Source organism: Enoplosus armatus, chromosome 9, assembly GCF_043641665.1.
Source record: "Enoplosus armatus isolate fEnoArm2 chromosome 9, fEnoArm2.hap1, whole genome shotgun sequence".
NCBI lineage: Eukaryota > Metazoa > Chordata > Actinopteri > Centrarchiformes > Enoplosidae > Enoplosus > Enoplosus armatus.
The window spans coordinates 15184629-15190233 of NC_092188.1; the positions used below are offsets into that span (position 1 = coordinate 15184629).

Below are 5605 nucleotides of genomic sequence, written 5' to 3' on the forward strand. Positions count from 1 at the left end.
TCAAATTATATGATGTCTTGCTTTCGGTGAGGACAATTTAATATCTATTTAGTGGTACTTTTACAAATAGATCTGCTTAATATTTATCAACATTTATGCATTATTTGATCAGAGTGTAATTCATGCATCAACTCTGTCCATTTCCATTCAGTAGTGGACAGCCATCACGTCACATGGGACACTGCAGGCACGCTGACACTCTGTACATTGCAAGCAAATAAAAAAGTGCTCAACTTGCAGAATTTGGCTGATAGCACACAGTTTTGTAACTTTCCAAGATGGTCATATTTGTCTGCAGACTATCCTCTGTGATTCAGGAATGGCTGCTGAAGTGATATGCTGTTTGGAGGTTGAGCTCTGGCTCTGGTAAAGTACTATCGCGAAACAAACTCTCGATATCTACTGAGCAAAACCAGGTAAAGGTTATATGTTCAAAATGTTGTTTGCATCAAACAATAGAAAAGCCAAGAAATTCACAATTCTTCGTAGTACGGCGACATCTGACTAGTCAAATCTTGGTAGAATTTTTGGTAGTGAAAGGTAACACGATTGGCTCTGACATCACACATTTGCTCTACACACAGGGAAAAGTTTCGAGCCAGCCAGGAGTCGAACCTAGAATCTTCTGATCCGTAGTCAGACGCGTTATCCATTGCGCCACTGGCCCGATGAGGATACACTTAAAGTAATAATTTGATAAAATAATATTGCAATAAAGGTACATCTGAGTGTTTAGAGGTGGTCCTTTTCCTGGATAAAATCAAAAACATTTAATGAAAAGGGAACGTGTTATTGCACCATTGGCACAAAGAGAGATACTCAACGTCATAAACGGTACAGAAGTGTACTGTACATAATAGATGATATAGAAAAAATTTCCCCGCTGTGGGATGAATAAAGTCTAAGTCTAAGTCAGAGTAAAACAGATTAGTTGAACCAGTGGTAGGCATTAGCCCTAAATCAACTGAACATAGTTCACACTAATTTCAAGAGTTTCGAAAAAAGACACGGACCCGCCCGGAGTCGAACCTGCTATCTTCTGATCCGTAGTCAGAGGAAGGAAAATAAAATACAAATGTTGGTAGTGGAGCGCGATCTGATTGGTCAAATCTTGGTAGAATTTTTGGTAGTGAAAGGTAACGCGATTGGCTCTGACATCATTCATTTGCTCTACGCACAGGGAAAAATTACGAGCTAGCCAGGAGTCGAACCTAGAATCTTCTGATCCGTAGTCAGACGCGTTATCCATTGCGCCACTAGCCCGATTATTATAGGGCGGATTCATGTATATCTTAAACACAACTGTACATGTTTGTACAATTTCTGAATCATGGGGAGTGGTATCTGTCTGCCAAAACACGTCGCCTATTAGATGTTATTTAGACACTGGTGTATTCTTAAAGTTAATAATATGAAAACAACAGAACATTGATCATTAAAATACAAAACGGACATACACAATCGACCTCGTTGCCCGCAATGCCTTTTTTAGCCAGATGTCGCTGTCGGACGTTGGTGTCCACTATTGGCTAGGAAAGACCTTGTGTCAACTAACTCATTCTAAAACGCAGTCTGTCTATCTGGCAGTTAGTAACAACAGATTGTAAAGCTAATCAGTGGAGGACTCAGGCTGCCTGAAGGACAGGGGTGAAGAAAAATAAAAAGAAGCTTCAGCTGCATCGTGAGTTATGATGGATAAGATAAATATTGTTTTATTATCACATAACTTCCGCACTATTATACATACCATATGTTCTTCAATAAACCACAAAAAAGTTTGTTTCTGAGTGAAAGTATCTACTCACCTACACAGGACATAAAAGCTGGACAAATACATCAGTTTTGATTATCAGATGGATCTTACATTTGTCCACAAACTACATTATTGTTACCCAGTGTTTTATCATTTTAAAGACATACACTATTTCATAGCCAGAGCTATAAAGGTACACCCTTCTTCCCATGCTTAGCCAAATGTTTTGTTCCCAAGCAGCAGTGATGTATACCCTATTGATAAAAATAAGAACAATACATTTAAAACTTTTTTGGAATGTAATTTCTAAAGTATATCATAATCTTAAAATACATAGGTACCCAGTGAGTATTTTATTGATACTCCATAATACTAGATAATTACACTGTAATTTACTACCTGTAATCTTAAGCATCACCGTTGTTTCTAATATTTTGTCCATCCAATTTACATAGGGTGGCAGAATCCTGCAAACATATTTCAACATAATGCAGTCCATTTGAATACCTACTTTTCTTGTTTTGTAGCATTCAGCAGTGGATAAAGGCTGTGAGGGATTTCTTTTGTGTGTGAAAGTGAGATGATTCCACAGAAGGAGCACTGTAGTTGCAAAATTTAGTAAACAAAACAAAAAACGACTTTAAAGTGTGATTTGAGTCTATCTAAGTCTAAGTCGTGGATAGTAAGACTACTACCATGAAAAGAGGGACTGTTTTTACAAAGATATTATAAATCAGACACAAGGTAACAATTGGCTTTGACAAGAACTTTTGTTATGTTACTTAAAATAGCATTGTGGTAATGTTTAAACATTGAATTGGAGAAAATAGTAAAGAACTCATAACCATTCATTGTAGCTCTAGCAAGGCCCATAGTTATAGCGCAGCTGGTGTAAAGGAAAACAGAAAACATATATAATATAGGCTATAGAGGCTATTATTGTGTTATTTGAAAGAATGAAAGTTTTCACCATCCAAATTAAATCCGACCTTCAAATCAGAATATCCATGTGGACACTCAATTCAGTTTGCTGACAAAATATCTCAGCACGTTTGCATCTAAGTTTACACACGTGTGAAAATATAAGCTATTTCATCTATACAGAAAAAAAATTTTTAGAAGACAAATTAAATTTACAGACACATGTAATGCACAATGAAACCAAGCTGAATTTGACAATGATTACCTGAACATGTTGGTAGATCAATGCGAGCGCTCTGTGAGTTTCCCTCTGACAGTCAGCAGTGAGGTACAGATTGGGATGGTATTTAAAGTAAAGGCGATGCACAGGATGTCTCTGGGGGTAATTTTGCCCTGAACTCAGCCAATCAGATAGTCACTACAGCAATACTACCACCTCAACAAGTTCTGTACAGCAGCAGCAGCAGCAGCAGCAGCAGCAGCAAGGCTCTGAGCTCTGTCCTGCTGGTGGACTGCCTGATGATGTCTCTGCTTGTGATCAACCAACAATGACAAACCATAAACTCACTAGAAAATCAGTCTTAATACAGCACTGTTCTTATAAAGCATAGTCAGTGGCGGACTCAGGCTGTCTGAGGGGCAGGGGTGAAAAAAAATAAAAAGGGCACCAGCTTCACGTGGTGAAAGTCTGCAGAAAGTCATGATGCATTTAAACCCTGGTTAAGATTAAAATCGTTTTATCGTGGGACTCAGACTTAAAGTACAACTACTATGTCTCTATAAAACACACATTTCGACCACCATTTAGAGGCATGTAGAGGCCAACTCATTTTCTGACATGCAGTGCAGCCTATATGGCACTGCATTGCATTTTCTCCACTGGAAGGGAATCCTAGAGTGCACACCTAATACTAATATCTTTGGCAATAATTATATACCCAGCGTTCTAGTGGTTCATCCCTGACAGATATTAAATCAATTAATAATAAGAACCTCATTTGAAAAAATGAACAAACAAAAACTAAGCTATCACCATTAGAGATAGAGAGTGTGATAAAATCATCAGCAGGTAAGATATGAATGCAGCACAAGAAATATACTACATAGAGAGAGTAGATAGAGACCATTACTCTGCAGAATACACACACACACACACACACACACACACACACACACACATATACATGCTTACCAATGTAGCCAATGAACAGCCAGATGACTTCATCTGTCTTGGGAGGAAGCGTTGGTTTTATGTTCACTTCAGAGACAGAAACTTGTCTGTTTCTCATGTTGTGAATAGCAGGATAATGTGCAACCAGTTACTTTATTAAGATACATGCTTCCTGTATATAATATTTGTGACACTTTAAAAACACATCTGTCTCAAAGATTGAAGTCCTGTAATGTTTCTGCTTCTTTAAAAAAATCTAAATATCCTCCTTTGTGATTGTTAGAGTTCAAAAGGAAAATCAATGAGAAAATGGATTTTACCTGGATTAACCTAAACCTGAATGATGTAAGACAATATTTTTTTCTAAATCATCTAATCAGGTACAACAACAACAACAACAACAACAACAACACACATCACCTCACTCTCGACATGTTTCAACTCATGTCGTTACATCTTTGATAAATTGAGCAACACATGTAGGTGGTCTCATTTCTGTATTCTTGTTTAGCTCTACAGTCTGCCCACATGTCATCAGGACATTTCAATAACCTATGATTATATTTTCTTGAGCTTTGTTGAATAGGCCAGAGAGCCATTATGTTTGTGGAGATCAATATATGGGATTTATACTATATGATTAAGACAATTTATAACATAACTGTAAAGGACTTTGAGAGTTCAACTGTAAAAAGTATGTTTGGGTCAAGAAGTCAATGCAGTTGTGATAGAAATTACATTAGCCTTTAGTTTCACAACATGTGGCCAGCATTGTTTTCTTATATTGACTTTTGTTTTGTATGATTTGTATATTGTTTTGTATGCTGTATATTGTATTGCTACAATGAACACGTTTATAGCATGTTCATTTCCATCTTATTTTATTATTGGGTTTATAAAATTTGCATGTTAGGCGGGAGATAACATTCAGGCAGGTGAACTCTCACTGACATCACGATGAAATACAATCTCATTTGGCTGATGCTGGCTCACTGGAGATACTCCGGGGATTCCGTGATTAAATGTTCAAAATTCAGATTTCTGGTGCACTTGTCATAAATCTCAAAGCTATTCAGAGTGATCCTGTTCACATTTTTTTGCACTTTTGCAAAACCTCACCAAGAAACCACTGGGTAGAGGAGTGCTCTCATATTGAGCTAAAAGGATGGAAAGGTGTGAGAAAGAGTGGGAAGGAGGAAAGATGATGAACTGTCTCACATCTCAAGTTAAAGAGCTAAATAAAAAAGTGGAACGTGATGCAAACAACCACGATTATTAACAAAAAGAGTAAGCTAATTTCATTCATTTGTGTGGGTTTTTGCTATTACATTAGTTACATATTACACTGCAGGGTCTACGTTTTACATAATAATAACGCATGTAAAGTAGAAAGGTGTACAACCTCTATCTCATAAGAATAAAATGCTAAAATTACATCCACTGCTCCACCCATGCCACCCCTGTAATTCTTTACAGGACTGGGCGGTGCATGAATCGAGCGCACTCACACGCCTCTGTAACCCCGCCCCCCGGTCAACTCCCCCAGTGACGACAGCAGAGTCCTCCCAATGCGGGCGCTTTGTGGATGGGCACTGGCTGCACCGTGGAGGAAAACGTGCATCCATCCCGTGTTGTGTGTCAGTGACAAACAAACCAACCCAGCGCGCGGAGAAGCACTCGACCGTTTTCATTTGTTTGCATCCAAACACCACCGGACCAGTAGAGGGAATCATGGAGGGAGTGTGGCGTGCGTGTGTGCA

The 5605-nt window shown here is 38.3% G+C and overlaps 2 non-coding genes across 2 annotated transcripts; both read right to left on the bottom strand.

The window, feature by feature from the left end:
• Positions 1-594: 594 nt before the first annotated feature.
• Positions 595-667, bottom strand: trnar-acg (transfer RNA arginine (anticodon ACG)). Its single transcript has one exon. It is a non-coding gene; the product is annotated as a tRNA-Arg (tRNA).
• A 523-nt stretch (positions 668-1190) lies between these two features.
• trnar-acg (transfer RNA arginine (anticodon ACG)) lies at positions 1191-1263 on the bottom strand. Its single transcript has one exon. It is a non-coding gene; the product is annotated as a tRNA-Arg (tRNA).
• Between the last annotated feature and the right edge of the window lie 4342 nt (positions 1264-5605).